We start from the raw sequence: 22,631 nt of genomic DNA, 5'->3' as shown, positions 1-22,631 counted from the left end.
ATCATCACTCCCCTCACTACTATTATTATACCCATTCTACGGATGAAGAAACCAAGGCATTGAAAGGTTCCCAAGGTCACACAGGTGGTTAGTAGCAGAGTTTGTCTGCAGAGCTCTCACTCTTAACCACTACGCTATGTTTCAACAGTGATTAAACAATAATGTAAAATCTTTAAGAGAAAGGAAAGCCTTCTCACAAGATTCTGCACATTTCATGGCTGGTGTCTCCAAGCTAAATCTATATACCTTATAATAACCACAGATTTGGTTCTGACTTCTCCACCCTTCACCACTGCGGCAGTCCAAACCCAGTTTTATATCCCACGTTTTGTGGTTGATGCCTTATTGCCAGGAGAGAAATAATAGGAATCTCTCCCTAGGTCTTGGGGTAGGGGGCTCACCCACCTTGTGCAGATGCCCCATAAGCCTGCTAAAACATGCACCAAAGTCCCACTATGGGCCATCTCTTCCCTGGAGATCAGTTTAATCTAGTTTATTACAACCAAGTGAAATAGGTGCGTACTTAGTATCTGCTGGGTACAAGGCACCGCACTGGTGCGATAGGGAAAAAGGAAACTTGGGTAACAAGGAAGAGCGGAAAGACTTTTAAATAAAAAGTGACTTAAAGGTCCAAGTGGAAGAGACGGGAACACAGAATTGAGGGGAGAAGAGGGGAGAGAAAAATCCTGAGGTCTGTCTTCAAGAAGGCAAAATCCTCTGGGCATGGACCCTGAGCATCAGAAAGCAGCTCAGGAAACTCCCATATACCTTCCTAGCGGGAAGAGAAGACGGCCACTCTGGACATCAGTCCGGCAGAGCTTTATAAAGCTAAACACATACTTACCATATGACCCAGAAACCCCACTCCTAGGTTTTTACTCAGGAAAAAATGAAAGTGTGTGTTCCCATAAAAACCTATACATGACTGTTATTGGAGTTTTAGTCATCATCACCCCAAATTTTAAACCATGCAAATGTCCTTCACCTGGTGAATGGATCAGCAAACTCTACGTCCACAATGGAACACTTCTCAGCAGTAATAAGGAACAAACTACAGATAACACACAACAGCACTGGTGCATCTCAACAGCGACAGACTGCATGATTCCATTTATAGGGCATTACGGAAAAGGCAAAACTGTGAGGATAGAAAACAGATCAGTGGTTGCCAGGGGTCGGGGCTCAGTGATTACAGTGGGGCATGAGGAACACTTCAGGGGGATGAAAACTTATATTTTGATTATGGTGGTTGCACAACTGTACGCAATACTGAAACTCATAGCTGTACGCTTTTAAAAAGAGTGAATTTTACTGAACGTAAATTATGAATCGATACATCCGACTGTTTAGAAGCAGCTCAGGGTAATTATGCTGCCAAAATTATCTCATGGAATGGGGCTCTTAGTATCGTCTACAAGGGTCTACAGACCATTTATCCACCTTCCTGTATGTACCCCCTCCCCCAATTTCTTCTCACATAATATTTACAGGAAGATGATTAGCTGCTCCCTGGCAGGAGAAAAAGCTCCGTTAGTCTGATAACATTTCTTAAAGTAACCTCTTAGTGTTTAGATAATTATGGCAACTCTACTGTATAAAAATAGACATGAGTATTGGCTTTTTTTCCTTGTGCTGTATATGTGCCTGCTGATCGCTACGAAGGCAAGTGGGGCTGCAGCGGCTCTGTCCGTGGACACACTGCCACGCTAAAACCATTACATCACCAGGAAGTCCAGCTCCTTATGTCCACATGGTACCTACATTCCATATGTTGAACTACACTGAAGGTCAACCAAGGTCACTGCTAAGATCTTTAGGCAAGAGCTAATCTAAGATAGACCCTGATTATTGAACTGGAAACCTTATTAGGGCAGGAAAATGAAAAACATCACTGTCCCACCGAACTATGTGACTGCTCAAAGACTTGGTCTACACGTGCAGACCAAAAGCAACGTGAATGACCCCGGCTCTTTCCTTCATACAATACCCAGCAGATACGTCTTGATTGCCTACGTGTGTGAGGCACGAAAGATACATGTTTATCATTGTAAGTCCCTGTCCTTATGGAGTTTACATTCTCTTGGCAGGAACAGATGAACTATAAATAAGTGAATGGACAAATAAACCAAGTGATGAATCAGTAAGAGACCGAACGTCCACCAATTACAGCAGGAAGGAAGGAAAAGCAGGCTAAGAGGCTGGGGGCTTCTCATTTAGATAAAATGGTCAGGTCTCTGCGGCGGTCACCTCTGAGCAAAGACATGGAAGAATCAGCCAGAAAGCTGGTGGGTATGTGGAGGGAGAGGGCTCGGGGGTGGGGGGGGAAAGAAGGAGCAAGTGCGAAGTTTCAAGCTTTGAGATGGGGGTGAGACTGGTGGGTGCACGGGACTAGCAAGGTGGCCGGTGTGGCCAGAGCCGAGGGACCGACAGGAAGGGCGCCGGGCAAGCCAGCAGGCAACGTCCGGCAGACACAGGTGAGCACAGATCATAGAGGCCCTGCGCCAGAGAAGGACTTAGGGTTTGATTCGGTGTTACCGGAAGGCACTGTAGGGTGTGGGCGAGGGAGAGAATGATCTTGATTTGGTTTTAAAGAATCAGTCTAGCTGCTCTGAGGAAAACAGACTTTGGGGGGTAGGTAGATGGGGAAGAGGGAAAGAAGAAGCAGGGAACTTGACAGGAGGCTGCCACAGCCAGGCAGGCAGAGACAGTCAGCCCTGAACGGGGTGTCCGCGGAGGAGGGGACGCAGAGAGAAGGCGCAGACAGGACCCTGGGTGCAGGACGGCGCCACCAACTGAGATAGAAGATGACGATGCTGACGCAGGAGGTTAGTTCCAAACACAAGAGCAGCCGCCTGAGTTGCTAGGAAATGTAAATTATGTTGCTTTCAGGGAGTTCAAGAGGTGAATTAAGATACAGAAAGGTTACTTTGACCTAAGTAACATCGTACCTTATGACTACATAAGCTTTGCAGTGGAAATAACTGACTCAGGACCAGTTTAGATATTAATTTTATCTTGCAGTAGCATTCCCACTGACTAGGTAATTCACTACAGACAGCTGAGAAATGGATTTGTGTAAGAAACTAGATATACCCTTAGCGAACTTTCCAGGAAACAAAGATTTCCAGGGAAGCTAATAAGAACTTCAAAGCTTTCTGTAATGTATCACCAAGGCTTTGAAGATCCCCCTTATTTAACCCTTGCTAAAAGAAAAGAATGTCAGCAAGATTGTAGAGTATGGATATTCCTTACCATATTCACATTACAAAAAAACTTTGTCTGACAGGAAAGAGAAGTCAAATTATAAGACCCTTTAATTGGTTTACATGTTAAAGCCTTTGGAATAAACACTGTTTGTTAGATGTAATCCACATCAAAACATTTATCTGTTTTACAGATTATTTTCTTCAAGTAGTCCTAAATTTCCGAGTTTTATGAAGTTGCATGGAACTTAGAAAGAGGCCAGAAACAGCACACAAATGCACAGCTGGAGCATGTTTGATTCCTGTAAGGAAGAATGAGGGGCAGGAAAGTCACCAAAGCTCAGGACGCCGTGCACGTCCCCAGAATCACATGTTTCATCCAAGACAAGATTCGTGCCTAGGATTCAAAACACAAGGAAAAGCTTAACTTGTTTTGGTTGGAATAACTTAGCCTGCTAACCTCCACAGCGTCTTCCAGGAAGATACCAACTCCCATATTTTCCATCTTTTCCTCCCTCTTTCCCCCAAGTCAACCTGAAGAGCAACAGCACAGAGCCGGATGGGGAACCAGATCAAAACACACGTGGGGGCGCCAAGCATGGGGACCTCTGGAGACAATCGACACCCTTTCAATGGATTCCTGTTGGTGAGAAAATGTTTCCATCCAGCTGGAACCACCCACACTTGTAACCATCTTATAAACTTGGTCTGCTTTTGATTTCTTAAGTTTTACTCAAAAGAAATAAGCTTCCCAATGTAACCATACTCATCCAAGCTCTCTCTCATCAGCCAAGAGAAAAATTTCCTTTAGTCATGTAGGGCTGGGACAGGTGACCTAAATGGCCTCCCGGTGTCACATTTTTGAAGTTCTTTAATGGTTTTCCAGGTGTTTTCCTACCACCCTGTATCTCTCAGGACATGCTCTTGGAAAGATCTCTTCTCCAAAAAATTCACTGTTTTGCTCTAAAGGATTAAGAAATCAAATTAAGAAACTCAAAATCTCTGAATTTAGTGACGTTTCCCACACTATTAGCTATTTTTAAAAATAAATTTATATATTTTATTTTATTTATTTTTGGCTGTGTTGGGTCTTTATTGCTGTGCATGGGCTTTCTCTAGTTGCGGTGAGCGGGGACTACTCTTCGTTGCGGTGCGTGGGCTTCTCACTGCGGTGGCCTCTCCTGTTGCGGAGCATGAGCTGTAGGCGTGTGGGCTCAGTAGTTGTGGCTCGTGGGCTCTAGGCGCACGGGCTTCAGTAGTTGCAGCGCATGGGCTTAATTGCTCCACGGCATGTGGATCTTTCCGGACCAGGGATTGAACCCGTGTCCCCTGCACTGGCAGGTGGATTCTTAACCCCTGCGCCACCAGCCACCAGGGAAGTCTCACTGTTAGCTATTAAGGACATGTTTTTCTGGCTTGTTGCTTTAAGATGTCAAGATGTATTCTGCTTTTCTAATCTGGACTTGGGATTTCCTTTCGCATCACCCCTCATTGTTACACTAACCAGATGCTTCTGCCTTTTTCCAGAAGACAGCTGCATTGAGACTTCACACTCTAGGCTTCTCCCAGGTCATCCATTCAGATATTTACCTTATTTCTTCCCAATGGTTCCTGACAAATCTTCTTTATTTCCATTTTTTTTTTTTAATCTCAGAGTTAAAACACACACATGCCCACACACTGTCAAATCGTGTGGTTTTCTCTTTGGACTCGTCTATAATGACCTAAAGATGGATTATATCTGGATTCCCAGAGGTCTGTTCAATATTAACCACGACGATGTGAAATGTTAGACAATTGGGTCTGTCTGAAGCTCCATTATTAATCCAGTCTGCTACTGTTTCTTGGTGAGATTCTATAACCCATTTTGAAACTGTCACTGACCCACCTGTAAAGCTAATGAAACCTATAACCTCCCTCTCCCAAAATATTCTAAAGCAAAACAGTAGCTATAATGGCTGTTCTAGAAAGGGGTCAGCAAACTGCAACCCCTGGGCCATATCTAGCCCACTGTCCATTTCTGTCAATAAAGTTTTATTGGCACACAGCCATGCTCATTTCTTTCCATATTCTATATGGCTGGTTTCCTGCCACAAGAGTTGAGCTGAATAGTTGTGACAGAGACAGTACGGCCCCCAAAGCCTGAAATATGTACCATGTAGCCCTTCACAGAAAGTCTGCCCACCTCTGCTTTAAAACCAGCGGCTTAGAAGACAATGATGATGAATCCCACTCTGTGACTTTGCAAAGATACTTCATTAGAATATCATCTTTCTCAGGGTAAACATGAAATGATAAGGTTACATGTAAAAGTGCTGGGACTCAGTAGGCAGTTAGTACTTGTCCCTTCTAGTTGCCAAGGCCCTTCTGGACCTTCAGTCTCTTCCTCCCTGCTCTGTTCTCTCTGCAGAGCTGGAATTTTCCTCCTCTTGGCATCACAAATTATTTCAATATTGGCTGTTCCATCCTCTCATTATCTACACACTTGTCTTTCTTCCCATCTAGAAGGTGGCTTTCTCTGGGAAGTGCCATATCTGAGTTACCTTTGTTTCCCCAAGGCCTGGCACATAGCAAAATCCTAGCAAAGATTTTTTTTTTCAGAGAATAAGTGAGTCAAGAAAGAGCAAATGAACACTAGAAGTATTTGTAATTCTTGATGCCAGGCAAAGATGCCAGGCAAAGATCATTTATAATAGATTAGTATATAGTACCAGGCTTCCCAAACTAAGTGTCACAAAAAAACGGGCACTTTGGTGGGGGGGGCTGGGGTGTCATGGATTTAAGGCTACAGCTTGCTACATATGACAGCTGCTTTACTGACAAGGCAAAGGGCAAGTTAACACTCCTTCCTTGTATAGGTACAAGGAAGTTCCTAGAACCCAAGAAAGCAAAAGTGATTCCTGTTTACACGTAACAACTTACAAAAAAATTCTCTAACCAAACCTCTCATCTTTGAATGACAATGTAAATAAAGTATGATATTCTTTGTCTGTAACAAGAGCCTGAATTTAAGATTTCTAATCATAGCGATACACTTTAGCATCCAATAATTCCTTTGAAAAGATAGTTGTTTTGGTTTTTCATGGATTTAAATGAAGAGACTCATTTGTTTAAAAATGAATTTTAAAAATGAACTAGGCAGTGAGGGGATAATAGTGAAGAAATAAAGTTCTTGCCCTCACTTTACTAAAATAAATTAACTTAGAGAGAGCTTAGAATTCATTTTGACAAGATTCTTCTCTGAGTTATTTATCTTCCATAGATTTTCCATTATATCTCATAAATAACTAAGAGGGTCTCACATTTCCAAAGTAGACACAGGTTTCCGTATTGGATTGTTTCCCATTGCTGCTGTAACAAATTACTATTCACTTGGTGGCTCAAAACAACTTTATTATCTTACGGTGCTAGAGGTTAGAAGTCTGAAATGGGTCTCACTGGCCTAAAACTCAAGGTGTCGGCAGGGCTGCATCTCTTCTGGAGGCTCCAGGGGAGAATCCGTTTCCTTGCCTTTTCAGTTTCTAGAGGACACCTGCATTCCTTGACTCATGGCCCCTCCATCATCTTCAAAGCAGCAAAGCACAGAGACTTTATCACATGGCATCATTCTGACACTCACTCTCCTGTATCCCTCCATCACGTCAGAGGACCCCTGTGATTACATTGCACCCACCTGGATCATCTGGGATAATCTCCTCATCTCAAGGTCAGCTGAGACCTTCCTATTTGCCATGTAACCTAATATATGCATAGCTTCTGTGGATTAGGACATGAACCATGATTCTTTGGGGAGTCACGATTCTTCCTACCACACACATCTTTGTAGCAATCAGTTCAATAAGCCCATGTCCTACGCAGGACGCAGTGTGAAAGCTGAACACCACGACCGCTTACTAGAACGTTTCTCCTACCCTTGCGGTTCCCCGGCAGCTGCCAGAAGCGCACCACCTCTGTTCCCCCACCAGTCCCTCCAGAGTTGCCATTTCCTCTTCATCAAACCATGTTCCATTCATTCCCTCAACACCTCTAAGAATAAAACTGACTTTTCTCCCACCTGTGCCCCCTCCAAGTGAAGGGAAAACCATGCCCTTTCCTCCATCCTTCTGTTCTCGTGAGGGATCAAACCCCCTTGCCCAAGTGTTACACAAAGATTTGTTAATTATAGTAAATGTCATTCATATTTGATGCTCCCAGTCTACATCCATCATATCTTTTTAAAATTTTTTTGCAGTACACGGGCCTCTCACTGTTGTGGCCTCTCCCGTTGCCGAGCACAGGCTCTGGACGCGCAGGCTCAGTGGCCATGGCTCACGGGCCCAGCCGCTCCGCGGCATGTGGGATCTTCCCGGACCGGGGCACGAACCCGTGTCCCCTGCATTGGCAGGCGGACTCTCAACCACTGCACTACCAGGGAAGCCCCATCCATCATATCTTAATGCTCCACCTTCAACCCAGAGAAGTCCAAAACATGCAAGCAAGAAGGCACCCCAGAGAGCAGCCTTTCCAGCCCCTTCGGTCTATTAGTGAAGAAATGCTTGTGATCCCAGCAGTGAAGCCAGAGTCTGCTTATCTGTAAGACGACAGGTCTAGAATCTCACCTGAGCCTGCATTTGTGACTGGCAGCTGTATGTCAGAGGTAAGCTAAGACACCGTTCCCTGGAGGAGTTATGTCCACAGGATGCAGCCAACCAACTCTGAGTGCGGAGAACAAGCTTTTGTCCAAACAGGGACAACTATACACAGCAGAAGCCTCCAGAGCTGGGTGAGAATTACAGCGCCCTCCTTGCCCTCTGCTCCGCCATGGTTCTCCCCTCCTACTCAGGAAGAGGGGACCAGGAGCTGATGGGGGCTGATGGGGGCTGATGGGAGGCGCGGCCACCTCCTGGCAGTGCTTTTCAAGCCGCCCACGTGTAAAATGAAAAACACCTGGCCTCACAGGTGTTTGTGGGAATGCAGGGATTCTATTGCTCCACTAAACTTCTACTAAAGTCTCAAATGCAGTGATCAACCCCACACAGCACCGCCTTGGGAGAAAGGCTGCTGACAAAGCCATCGAAGCTGCTTGAAGAAAGAAGTGCAACCCCGACCTATGTGCCCTGTGTCTCCCTCTGCATCAGCTGGGCCTTCTTTATTAAATACTTTGTTAGAAAAACAGTAACCTAAAGGAAAAAGCACTGAGTGTAGGGTGGAAGTCTTAAGAATCAACAGTCAGAAAGCAGACACTTTATAAACACCCGTGTGTGTGAAGGATGATGTCACAGGCCAGGGATCCAGTTCTGCCTTTATCAAAGTCTGTTCAGCGGAGATTGGTGTCGAAAACACACCACCTGGCATGAATACTCTGAGATGAGTTTTGTCCAGGGGCCCCAGAAGTCTCTCTCCCAACAGGTGCACCTGACCTCCCTTGCTTCTTGGGGGAGGGCCCTGGTGACAGCTTCAGTGACCTGTCAGGTTCAGCCCATTGAGGAGGAAGGGGAAGGGCACTGCAGGCTGTAGGAACAGCGTGTGCGCGGTCGTGAGGTTGAGGCCACGCCTGGCATTTTCAGAACATGTGACTAGGAGATGGGACAACCAGGTGGGGATGGAAGCCTGCATCAGAGGGCTCTCTATGCCGGCTGAGACTAGATGTCAGCCCTGAGACTGCAGCCAGAGACTCAGGCGCTAACAAGGGCCTTGAGCATCTCAGTAGGGTGACAGAGTCCAGTGCAAGCGGACAAGGGGAGGGAGAGACAAGGTGGTCGCGGCTGAGGCTCCTGACTCCCCAGCCTGCCGGTCATCACCTGCCAGGCTCGCCCCTCTAGAACCTTCCTGGGGCAGCACCAGGCTCTGCAGAGCTGCAACCCGGTGGGCTTCCTGGAGGCGGGGGCGGGGCAGGGAGTGGGCAGGTGAAATTGGGAAGGGAGGACACGGGGAGAACGGAGCAGAAGCGTGGAAGGGCTGGAGAGGGAGGCTCAGGGCACTCGCAGCAGAGAAGGGAGGAGAAGCTGGCAGCAGGTATGGGACACAGAGTGAGGACTTCATAGTCGGTGATGATGAGACAGACCGTGGCTACCTTAGCACAGAGCCTGACAGGGGCGGGCTTGACCGTTTCTAAAGTGTCAGCCCAGGGACGTGTGTGTGTGAGAGAGAGAGACAGACAGAGACGGAGGGGGAGAGACAGAGAGAGAGAGAGAGGCAGAGAGACAAGAGGCAGAGAGACAAGAGTCAGAGAGACAAGAGTCAGAGAGACAGAGAGAGACAGAGAGACAGAGAGATGGAGACAGAGGGAGACAGAGAGACAGACAGAGAGACAAGAGTCAGAGAGACAAGAGTCAGAGAGACAGAGAGAGACAGAGAGACAGAGAGATGGAGACAGAGACAGAGGGAGACAGACAGAGAGAGACAGAGAAAGAGAGATGGACAGAGAGACAAGAGTCAGAGAGACACAGTCAGAGAGACAGAGAGACAGAGTCAGAGAGAGACAGAGAGACAGAAAGATGGACACAGAGAGACAGAGAGAGAGATGGAGACAGAGACAGAGGGAGAGACAGAGAGACAAGAGTCAGAGAGACAGAGAGAGATGGACACAGAGAGACAGAGAGAGACAGAGGGAGAGAGACAGAGAGACAGAGAGATGGATACAGAGGGAGAGGGAGAGGGAGGGCAAGAGACAGAGAGAGAGACAGAGAGAGATGGAGACAAAGAGAGAGACAGAGAGAGATGGAGAAGCAGCAGAAGCAGAGGAGGGGGGAGGAGCGTAAGGCCTGGGTTCTACTTAATTAGTATCTCACGACCGTCTCAAAGGTTCCCCCCGGCTGACCAGCAGGCAACTCCTACTGTGCCTGTGGTTAAAGCCCTGGACCTACAGTGTCCTTTCCAGGTAAACTCACGTGGCACAGAGGTTCTAGAAGAGTCTGCCTCCTGCCCTCCTCCTTGTGATCTCCTGGGAGGGCGCGCCAACAACCAGAACGGGCCCTCAGGGCAGCTCCTCAAAGATATTACTCGCTTTGACTTTCCATCCGCCAGACTCCTTACGTCCTGCAAACCACACTCCACGCCGTCTGCGCTCCTTTCCTTACTTCAACAGGGGCGGGGCGGGGCCGCGGCCGCCTGAACCCCCATCAGGGACAGACACTCGGCCTCTGCCGCCACGTGACTCAACCACAGGCTTCCTCTCAGACCCGAGGGCAAGGCTCCGTGTGAGAACCAGCACACGCCCTTCCGGCCTCGCCTCTCCCCCCAGCCACAGCCCATCCATCAGAGACGCTTCCTGGGAGGGGCCGGCGAACACAGCACGCACGGGGCCCGATAGGCACGCGCGGCCGCTCAGCCCTCGCTTCCCGGCCACATCGTGCCTGTCAGCGTCCTGGAAACGCCTTCAGGAGCCGACAGCTTAACCCGTGGTCGCCAAGGCAGTGGCAACACAGCGCACGCCTCCCCGGCCCCTCCGAGGGGACCAGGCAGCAGTGATCCCACCCCGCAGACCAGGGGTCGGGGAGGGGAGCCGCCGCGGTGGCAGCCCAGCAGGAAGTGCATGGATGAAGGGACGGTCCTGCCCCGAAGGCCTCTGGGTCAGGAGGACGCAAATCGTTCTGTCATTCAGTAAATGTTCGTCAAGCACCTTCCTTGTACCAGACACTGTTCCAGGTGCCTGGCGTCAAGTAGCGGACAAAACAGAAAGAAATCCTTTTCCTCACTGAGTTAATATTCTAGTGGTAAGAGAGAAATCACCTCTTCCCACATACCTATTGAAAGGAACCAAAGCAATGACACCAGGCGAGGACCGAGTGATGCTCATACAGAAAGAAAGAGGAGAAAATATTTTTTGCTGGAATAAGGGAGGCTTGAGGAGGAAGCAGGGGCAGAAAAACCTTGTTAAAACACAAATATGGGGCTTCCCTGGTGGCGCAGCGGTTGAGAGTCCGCCTGCCGATGCAGGGGACGCGGGTTCGTGCCCCGGTCTGGGAAGATCCCACGTGCCGCGGAGCGGCTGGTCCTGTGAGCCATGGCCGCTGAGCCTGCGCGTCCGGAGCCTGTGCTCCACGACGGGAGAGGCCACAACAGTGAGAGGCCCGCGTACCGCAAAAAAAAAAAATAAAAAAAACACAAATATGCCTTTAGAGGCTCAAACATACAGGCATCTCCAAAACCAGAGGACCCCACTGTGCCTTCCCTTGTCTGTAAGGGCCGCTGGCCCGCCGCTCCCCAGCAGACACCAGCGGTTCAAGGGCGGCAGAGCAGCCGGGGGTCAAAGGTCACGTAGGGCCTCGTAACACTCAGGTGTATAATTGACTCACATAATCTCCCTCCCAGCCCAGCCAAACCTACACACCCGCTTCTGACAGCTTATTATCTATCACCTTGTGTCACTGCCCACCTCGGTGGATCCGAATTATCATGCACCCCGATCCAGGGTGTGCTTTGCCTGGGCCCACCCCACTCTCCAGGGCACTCTGGGCTCCCCAACTGCACCCTCTGAGGCCCACGTCACACAGAAGAACGCCCATAGAGTCATTCTCTCCCTGGGCAGCCTTTCAGGAAATATGCTCAAGAATCAGAGGTTAAAGAAAATTACCTTTCAGTAGATGTGCAATAATCTAGTTGAATATCTTTGCTTAATTTTTTAAAAATTATTTTATTTTACTTTTTTTTAAAAAAATAAATTTATTAACTAATTAATTAATTTATTTTTGGCTGTGTTGGGTCTTTGTTTCTGTGCGAGGGCTTTCTCTAGTTGCGGCGAGCGGGGGCCACTCTTCATCGCAGTGCGTGGGCCTCTCACTGTCGCGGCCTCTCTTGCTGCAGAGCACAAGCTCCAGACGCGCAGGCTCAGTAGTTGTGGCTCACGGGCCTAGTTGCTCCGCGGCATGTGGGATCTTCCCAGATCAGGGCTCGAACCCGTGTCCCCTGCATTGGCAGGCAGATTCTCAACCACTGTGCCACTAGGGAAGCCCTGCTTAATTTTTTTTAATTATTCTTTTTTTAATTTATTTTTTATTTTTGGCTGCACTGGGTCTTCGTTGCTGCGCGGGCTTTCTCTAGTTGCAGAGAGCAGGGGCTAGTCTTCGTTGCGGTGCGTGGGCTTCTCATTGCCGTGACTTCTCTTGTTGTGGAGCGTGGGCTCTGGGCGTGCAGGCTTCAGCAGTTGCTCAGTAGTTGTGGCTCACAGGCTCTAGAGCATAGGCTCAGTACTTGTGGCGCACAGGCTTAGTGGCTCCGTGGCATGTGGGATCTTCCCGGACCAGGGCTCGAACCCGTGTCCCCTGCATTGGCAGGCGGATTCTTAACCACTGTGCCACCAGGGAAGCCCCTATGCTTTTTTTTTTAATTATTATTATTTTATTTCTTGGCTGTGCCATGTGGCGTGCAGGGTCCTAGTTCCCTGACCCGGGGTGGAACCTGTGCCCCCTGCATTGGAAGCATGGAGTCTTAACCACTGGACCACCAGGGAAGTCCCTATATTTGCTTAATCTTTAAACTATGTGAATTTAAAAAAAACACACACAGACCACTTTGCTTCCTTTGGGCCATCAATTGAGAAACTGCAGAATTCTTTTGCTTGGAACCTAGAAAACCTTGTCCCAAATCCAGCCAGGCTCCTTTTCTGGAACATCCTTGTCAGACAGATGTGCAGTTTCTATAGAAATACCTCCAACAACAGAGATCCTCCTCCAGGCAGGGCAGCCTGTTCACTAGACAGTCAGAGATTCAAAAATTCTCCTGACATTCCTTTACACCCTCAGCCCATGGGCCCTAAAATTGATTTGGCTTAAAAAAATGTAGATCAATATTAATTTAAATATGATTTCTTTTTAGCTATAAATCCAATCATTAAGCAGAGCGATTTGAAGAAGAGGGGGAAAATAAATGGATACGCTGAGAGCAGGAACTGTCATTGTCCATAAGGACAAAACACTGCCGAGAGAGTTTGGAAAGACTATCTTCGGGGAAACAGTACGTGAGCTGATGGTGGTCCTGAGTTCTTGCTGTGAGTTCTGGGGAACGGGAACGAGGGTATCCAGCGAGGACTTCTAGCCGCGAGAGGCTCCCCGGCTTTAGGATGAGGGGGCTGGGGGAGGGTGCTGCTCCTGGGGTCCAGCCAAAGACAGGGTGGGGCTGGGGAAAGGGTAAGGCAGCTGCCAGTGATTACGTTTTATCAAATCTATGTGTGATTAAAATGAGTCCCTACACTTTGGCTGTCTTTCTCTAACTTCTATCTTGGAAATTCTCACATTCTCTCTCTAAATGTGGGGATGTCACACAGACCAAGCCTGGGAGACGTGCCCAGGGATGCAGTCTAAGAAAAAAAAGTAAATTAACTCAGCTGAGTCCCACCTTAATGCTCCGGTATACCTACCTGGAAAGCTTATTTTAAAAGAATATGCAAGAATAGTATGAGTTGTTTTTTTGGTGATAGCAAATATCTAAAACTCTTGGTTATTTGTGTGCTGCTTTTTCAGCTGGTGGACACAACAGTATTGCAAACACATTGTGAAATGATCAATACTTACTTTTCATTCTGTGACTCGAAACTCAAAAAGAATTCATCATCCCTTCCTGGGCTTCTCTTTTAGTTTCAGAAAACGACCAGTCTCCAATGTAGCTAGAATCTGAAAAATATATATATATGCTTTAAATTATAGGCTGTAACTTCTAAAGCTGAGGAATACATACATAAGATGGAATAAATTCATTTGCCTTAAGTTAACCTCTGAAAATACTGGACTTCACCCGACTTTATCAATATCCCTCATTCGCATAAGGCCTCGCACAATGGGAAGTGAAACTGACAATTTCTATAACAGTTTTTTCTACTTGGTCATTTTGACCACGACTAAAATTGCCTTGATTAACCTGACTTAACTCGAAACATTTGCCTTCAGCTACTGTAAACAACCAAGTTACCCCCAATTTCAGCAACAAGGAGTTCCCTTTTTTTCTCACTAACCACGTTACCACTGTGACAAGTTACGTCAAAAAGCATCACAAGCTGTTCACCCACATAAGCAGGCGACCCAACAATATCCAGAGACCAGAGCCGACATGACCAGAGGGGAGGGAAGAGAGTCAGCTATGCTTTCTTCATCTTGATAAGAGGTAGCAAATCGAATTTTAACGGATGAACAAACTCCTATCCCCCAAGGATGCACTGAAAATCTCCCAGATCTAGAATTAAAATAAAAAGCGCTGCTGTCTTTAACCACGTAACATTCGCTAATTCAGTCTGTGGCTGCCTCACGGCGGTGAGTGAGCACATCTGCTTCTCCCTGGTGATGTCTGGTGGCTTCGTTCTCTGGACCTGGCTCAGTGCAACTTCAGAAGCCAAAGGTCACCAGCACTCCCGGGTGACTGAATACGAGGTGCAGTGTGGCAGGGACAACCTTGCCTCTGAAAATGCATCCAGAACCCGGTTCTGTGTCCTTCCCAGCTTTCTTTCTTTATCCCAGACTCCCTGGGATCTCGATTTGCGCCTCTGGCAGCAGCAAAAGGAACGTCCTTCCAGCTTTCCTTGCCCCTCCCCCTGCTTCTCTTAGCCAGACCCTTGCCTTAGTATGTTTCTTCCTGTTTACAGTAGCAACTAAAGGCATTTAAGTACCGCAGCACACACAGAACTGTGCTACCGGGATGAGAAGCTCTTTTTACATAACTGTCTACCTACAGAGATGTCCCGGTAACATGAAGCCAAAACTCTCTCCAAACTCTAAAGTATAGAGATGCTCCGTTGCCAGGATATATTGGGCAGGATATATTGAAGTATATCAAAACACGTATACTCAATGGATTATTATTACTGTTATTAATGGCAGTCACTAGAACAGATCAATGTGAAAAAGAGAAAGATATTAAGATTACAATAGATAGGCAAACACTTATAAGAGATACACAATTGAAAAGAGCAGAATTTAAAATTGTTCCAGAGTGCTGATTACAACTATACCAGAAGTATGACCACATATGGATGTAGCTATGGAAATTATAAGATATATAGAGATATATATTTATACATCTTATAATTATATATAGATATCTACAAATCTATATATAGCACAAATAAACTACAAGAAAGAGTTGGTTGATGATTATTAAATTCTAGGATTCTATGAAAACAGAGTGATAAAGCTCTTCCCAGGCTTAAAATATGCAACACTGGGGCTTCCTGGTGGCGCAGTGGTCAAGAATCTGGCTGCCAATGCAGAGGACATGGGTTCGAGCCCTGGTCCGGGAAGATCCCACATGCCACGGAGCAACTAAGCCCGTGTGCCACAAGTACTGAGCCTGTGCTCTAGAGCCCGAGAGCCACAACTACTGAGCCTGCGTGCTGCAACTACTGAAGCCTGCGCGCCTAGAGCCCGTGCTCCACAACAAGAGAAGCCACTGCAATGAGAAGCCCGTGCATCGCAACAAACAGCAGTCCCTGCTCTCTGCACCTAGAGAAAGCCCGCGCGTGAAGACCCAACGCAGCCAAATATAAATAAAAAATTTAAAAAGTATGCAACACTTCAGAATCACAGAATCTTGTCACCAGAAGGGACTTTAGCTCAACCTTTTCATTTCACAGATTAGTAAATTATACCAAAAGAAGTTAAGTGACTTATCCATGGTCATAAACCTACTTCCTGGCAGAACTGAGACCAGCATGGGGAGGTCCCCACTCATGAATCTGCCTTCTCTTCAGAACACACTGCAATGGACTCACCCAAATAAATCAGGGGGTCCCGGTTATCTGAGTGGTCATTGTCCAAAAACCCACGTGGTTAGGAGCTTTTTTTAGGGAAGCACACCTTCAAAAGTCTACGATATTTCCTAATATCAAGTCATTTAAATGACTTGAATTCCCACTCAAATTCCATCCTTGTTCACCGTCAGCATCTTTCCTGATTGCAAATCTTGCCCTCCAAATACAGAATTTCACAAGGTTAATCAAAACGGCATTAGAGAACTTCCCCAATAACAGGTGAAACAAGGGCAAGTGGGGACTGAGCAGGTGGATGAGGCAACAATCTTTAAGAAAAACATTTTAAGTTGGTGGTGAGATAGGGATTTCAATACAGAAAGAGTTTAATAGTAAAGAATCTAAAGGGCCCAAAGGAAAATGACTAGGACCTCAAATATTCCTGTAAAACTGACCATCTTGAAGATGTGATGTCAATGTCAAATGGGATTTAAAAAGTACCACGATATACAATCATACAATTTTGTCTAAAAATGTATTCCTCTCCAAACAATCAATACTTGATTTTTGCATTGCTCATTCTAAGAGGTAACCATGGTCAAAATGATCTTCTAAATTGTGTTAAATATAAACTAAAAGAATTATTTTCATGATATTCAGAGTTTTGGGCAAGATAAAGTCCCAAAGCTTTTTAAAATTGTATTATGAAATTCTGGTCCCCATTTAAGTGGATTCAATTTAAATGGCCTTTTTCTGGTTCTAATTATCCTCAGATAACAAGGACCTGCTGTGGAATCTTCAAAAATAATTTTTTAAAGTATAAATCAGTACTATGCAGGGTATTTATCTCATTTCAAGCCAAGCATACATTTTAGGAGCAGGAACTTTAGATCCAGAACATGAAATATCAGGGGACAGTGTGTTTTTAGTTTGTCCCTCTGCCATAAAAAATAATGCATTTTATATTTTATTTTATACAAAATAAAAAGGTTACAGAATTACAAATGACTATATTTGTCTCAATTTCTTTAACAAGTGCAAAAGTGTAATAATGTCTTTACCATTCTGAATTACATAATTAAATTTTACACCCTATTTTATTTGAACATAACCATGAAAAAAGCTACATAAGGTTCTTAATAGTGGTTAATTTGCATACTGTGATTGGTTCTATCATTTGCAGTTATCTGTGGTTCTGTATAATTCCTGGCCTGAACTTCACCTGAGAACAATCAAGTTGGCTGAGTTTTCCTGTGCTCAAAATGTTTATTACACCAAAATGGTTGCTATTCAGGGCTGTTTAACATTCACTCAGATAATAAAAGGCCTTCTAGTATCATGAAAACACAAGGTTTCATTTTAGAAGCATCAATTATTCAGTGGAACATTTTCTTCTAGAAGAATAAAAAAAGAAAGAGAATATTTTTTCCATTAAATAAAATTGCAATGTTCTATAGTAGAAAGATATTTTTTTTCTTTTATTTTCCAAATCCGTAACAATACTAAGTGTCTAAATAATCAATGACAGGGCTTCCCTGGTGGCGCAGTGATTGAGAGTCCACCTGCCGATGAAGGGGACACGGGTTCGTGCCCCGGTCTGGGAAGATCCCACATGCCGCGGAGCGGCTGGGCCCGTGAGCCATGGCCGCTGAGCCTGCGCGTCCAGAGCCTGTGCTCCGCAACGGGAGAGGCCACGACCGTGAGAGGCCCGTGTACCGCAAAAAAAAATAAATAAATGAATGAATGAATAAATAAAATAATCAATGGCAAACACACCTTAAAGTATGTGGGATAATAAATTTGAACGATTCACTTCTTGGAAAGTTTCTAGCTGCTGTGACAGAAATAATAAACAATTTACGGTTCAGTTTGTTTACTAATCCTGTCTCAAAGGTCAAGGCCAAAATTATTGACTCAGTCTTGCTGTCAAATTTACTTTGCAAATGAGTATGAATGTATGACTCAGGACTAAGATGTGACTAAAGCTTCCTTCCAGGAAGGACCACAAAGCTCCCAGTTCCCATAGCCATCAGAGGCTGAAGAACAAAGGTGGGGAATACCAGGCAGATGCTTGAATTATTTCACCACTGCGGTCTAAGAACAGTAAGAAGAAACTGCTCAAAATCACCTTCCCAAATACTTGAGACTCGTGCTAAGTGAATCCGATGAGCCCTCTGCTCGGGTCCCCCTTCCTGGAGTGGAATCCGTGAACAAGTGGAAATTCAAGGACCAAGGGAATCCCTGCTCTACTGACTCAGGTAAGTTACTGCCAACCTCAGGGGAGACATTTGGTTGTTTTACTGCTCTAAACGGGAAGTGTTTGTGCAGGGAAGCTTGACCAAACCATAGGAAACAAGAAATCATGGATTGGGCTCCTTATTTTTGGCCAGCTGACTTAGAAGCAGGTGTTTGTCAACATTAAAACTGCCTTTAAAAGGAAATGCACCGCTAAACTTCCTATCAGCTCTAAGAGATGACGTCATGAAGATGATAATAAACGTGACTAACCCTCCCCTGTCTGCTCAGCATCTTCTAGCCACGAGGGAGGGAGCATCCCCACACTGTCTAAGCAGGGGGACCAGGTGGGCTCAGGAATCCCACAGATTGCCTTAAAACGCTTCCTAACTGAGGCACGTTTCCTCACCTTGCCAAACCTCTTTACTCGTCTGTAAAATGGCTACAGGAACAAAGTCGTACGATTCTTACTCGCTTTAAAGTGTCAAGTGTGTAGCACAGTGCTTTGGACACAAAATATTCAGGTGGTTCATTATTCTTCTTTTTCCTGCTACATACAAAATACAGTACCTTTCTACATTCTTTTGGGAGAAGCCGCCTTAGATATTGAATATTTTCTCTACTTAGAGCTGATCCTATCCACCCAAAACTGTGACTGGGAATGTTTTTTATTACTGTGAAAATACAGAAAAAGTAATACTTCAGAATGCAGCATTCTAAAATCCTTTTCCCTAACAGTTACTCCAGAAGAGAAAGGACCCTTACGATTTTGGTTTAATGATCACTAACACTGGCACAGCATCAGGCACCGTTTTTCATACGTTGACTCATTTAAAATCCATAATATCCCCATTTTACAGATCAGGAAACTGAGGAGCAACTTGTCCACATGCCAGAGCCACACAGGACCTCTGTGCTGTGTATTTACTTGGGGGGAACTGGGGAGGAAGTGTAGGGAGGGAAGAAGGAACAAAAGCAAAACAGTCTAGAATATTCTCCCCCCTCCAACACACATACATAGCAAAGATGATTTTAATTGTGAAGACATCAAATACCTTCCCACTGGCTAGTTCTTCAAATAAAAATGCTTGATTTCTTATTTAAGTATTTTCCTAGAGATTCTTGCAGAAACCGGAGGAAAGAGGGGGCTGGTTACCAAGCAGAATGGTGTCAGGTAGCAGCATAGAGAGAGGACCCCTGCAGGGCTCTCAAGGTAGGAGGGTGAGAAGGGATGGTTCTAGACCTTACTGAAATCTAGCACCAAGTGGCTGTGTTCATCGCAACTGCACACACACAGGACACCTGTGAATTCCAGCCCGTTCTCCCAGCGCTAGAAACCATCCCCAAAGCATTCTTCTTAAATATGATGCCTTCAAATGTGAGAAGAGCCAGAAGAGCAGGAGCTGCTACTGAAAGAAGTATGGGTACATATGCACGTGGCCTGTGCAAGGTCATTACCAACATTAATCAAATCTCCATTCATCATTAAACATGATCCCCATTTTAGAGGCACGCTTAAGAGATGGAGCGTTTTGCCCCAAGCCACCGCAGACTCACTGATAAATTCCAGCTTCTAGACGCTATGATGGACTAAGGAGTCCAGTGAGGTTTTTGAAAGGCAATCATCTCCCCGCATCGCATAGAGACACCCCTGGGAATGAAGAGGGGTGAACAGTGCACCCCAGTAAGAAGAGGTACACCTACGTAAACAAGGATGGGAATAACAAAAATTAATAGTTATTAAGTTGCTTTGTTAAGTGCTTTGCAAAACACGATTTAATGCTGTCTTTATATAACCACAGGGGAAAAGGGAAACTAAAGAATTTGCAACGTGTGGGAAACCTCGAGGTGAGAGGTTGACATGAACTGCACAACGTTAGGGACAGAAACGTAAGGAAACGGAGCTTTCGGAAGTAACTGTGGATTCAGAAGAAAAGACGGCAAAAGGGAGAGAGAGGACCAAGGAACCACTGCAGACCCAGGTGCCTCTCTCTCCTGCAGATAACCGCACTGCTCATGGCATTTCTGAGGCCAGGAATGAGGAAACTACCGCATCAGAGGCGGGGGCTCAGAGCACACTTGCCGCTCGAGGGTGGGCCCCTGGATTCCACAAAGTGAAGAGAAATTAGGAATGAAGATGCAGCAAACACCAGGGGGGCCTCTGCAGCCAAGCGCTTTAGAATGTTAATTTAAAATTAAATTAACTCATTTACGGGCTTCCGTGGTGGCGCAGTGGTTGAGAGTCCGCCTGCCGATGGAGAGGACACGGGTTCGTGCCCCGGTCTGGGAAGATCCCACGTGTCGCGGAGCGGCTGGGCCCGTGAGCCATGGCCGCTGAGCCTGTGCGTCCGGAGCCTGTGCTCCGCAACGGGAGAGGCCACAGCAGTGAGAGGCCCGCGTACGGCAAAAAAAAAAAAAAATTTTAATTAACTCATTTAAAATGCTAATTTGTCATTTCAGAGGGTGAATAAGCTTGATGTCTCCCACGAGAAAACCCCGCTGCCTGAATCATCTCACTCCCCCCCAAAAGAGGCAAACTTTGAAGGGAAATAAATCCCATCGCTTGTATTTAAAAAGCTGTTCAGGTGGCAAGGGATAGACAGTGGAATCACATCCATGTGGGCAAATGAAAAGTTGCCTGAAGTTTCCCTCAAGCTCCGTTTCAGAATCAAGGTGGACAGAAAAAGTGCCGTTAACAGGTGAGAAGGTGGGGAGGCGTCCGGTGCCCGTTTGGCTGCACCATTTAAGCCAACGGGAGCCAGCCCGGCTGGAAAAGCACTGTCATCATATGACACCGTAAGACCACGGATTTGGAAGCGCTCAAGACAGATCTGAACAACTGGTGGACGGGCTGGATTGTGTCTGAGAGCTGAATACAGGAACGGATTTTAATAACTGAACAACGGCTCTGGTTTTAATGATAGGGCCGGACAGGCTGAGGCCAAACTGACTGAGGGTTTTTTTCAGCCCGATTTGCTAGACTTTTTAGCGAGTGGTATTGGTGGAGGTGGAAACACTGGATGGGAAGCCAGGCAGGGCCAAATCTCCAGGCAGGAAAACAGGGAGACGGTTCAAGTCCAGGCCTCGGCGTACCTGGGGTCAGGGGCACCTGCTGCGCTGTTTCCTCTGGGTACGTGGGCGGGTGAAAATGCTAGTCTGTGAAGAGAAGACACCAAACCAAATGAACAGTGGTTTGGGCTCGAAACCCTCCCTTTAGACAAATAAGAAACTGGAGAGTGATTTTCAAAGTTGACACTGATGGCGTCTGACTGACCAGGCAAAGATGAAGGGAGGTTTCCAAACTCAGGGGAGAACAGCTGTTTTTCTTCAAAAAGGAAAAAAAAAGAAAAAGAGGACACGACAAAGAATATAAACGCAGATAAAGGAAATTAATTCGCCTAAAATAAAGAGGGGCTCGACATGTTGGCTTCTTTAGCAGATAATTGACCAAGACTGAGTGCTCACCGCATAAGACAAAACTGCTGAAATCAAAAGCAATCGAAAGGAGAGCTGGATGAAGGCGGTTCTTGAGGGGACGTCTGAGCTCTACCTTCGTTTGTGTGGGCTGGAAATTCACGGTAAAATGAAGATCATCCTCGGTCACGTTTTTCACTGAGAATGTCCTTGGATGAGTATTTTCCCCAAACACTCTAACCACCACATGATCCCACAGACACCTTTTCACCAAGGAGACATACCTGCATAATCTTTCTGCCAACAGGAGCCTAGAAATGCCACAGGAAGAGCTCTGGGCACCTGCTCCGTGAATCCCCTGCCATAGCCTATAAAGCAGCAAAGAAATGTGTACTATTTCCATGATTTCTGGAAGACAGCATTTGGCTGCTACTCTACTGCCCTCACCCCCAATCATAAGTGCATCCTTCTTGGCTATTCGGATACTTACATAAACGCAAGTTGGAGCAGCACTGTAACTGGGCCCATGTAATCCCAAGGCTCCAACAAGCAGCAGGTACCACTGGGCCTGCCATTTTCCTCTTCTCCATACTCCATCCCTCAAACACCAGGTGCCCTAACAACAGCAGGCCCATCTTCCTCCTGTCTCCCACCATCACGCCCCCCCAACCCCACACTGCAGGGATGGACCCTGCATGGCAGCCCACCCCTCTGGGTACAGCCATGGGCGCGTGACCCAGGCCAAAGAGACTGCTTTCACAGGACTTGATTAAGCAGCACTGGAAGAAAGAGGGTCTTTCTCTTTCTCTTTGGGTCAAAGCTGTAAGGACTGCCAGCAGCCATCTTCCAGGCCCATCTCCCAGAGGACACATGAGCCTCATCTGAAGCCAGGTTCACCCTTGGATTTCCCTAGTTTATAAGTCAACAAACTCCATGTTTTGCTTAAGCTAGTTTGAGTTGGGGGGCAGGGAGATGTGTAACCCCCAACGTTCCTCGAGAAACATAACTGTTGCTTTTTTTTAATAGGAAAGAGAAAAATCTTGTATCTAATAATATAACCAGTTACCATTTCCCACCCAAAAAGATTCTCCACATTTCAACAGAAAATAATTGTTCACAAATACATT

General features: G+C 46.2%; 1 protein-coding gene across 9 annotated transcripts in view; it reads right to left on the bottom strand.

Annotated features, from left to right (window-relative positions):
- The window catches only part of SVIL (supervillin), a 241,506-nt gene that overhangs the window by 185,748 nt on the left and 33,127 nt on the right, over positions 1–22,631 (bottom strand). For all 9 annotated transcript variants that reach the window (XM_081228434.1, XM_081228436.1, XM_081228438.1 and 6 more), the window contains exon 2: positions 13,694–13,792. The gene's annotated coding sequence lies outside the window, so the exon portion shown is untranslated. The remainder of the gene's footprint in view (positions 1–13,693; positions 13,793–22,631) is intronic.

This window comes from Mesoplodon bidens (genome assembly GCF_964165515.1).
Source record: "Mesoplodon bidens genome assembly, chromosome: 3".
NCBI classification, from domain to species: Eukaryota; Metazoa; Chordata; class Mammalia; order Artiodactyla; family Ziphiidae; genus Mesoplodon; species Mesoplodon bidens.
Note: the sequence above shows the minus strand (reverse complement) of the source record. Positions and strands in the feature narration are given on the sequence as shown.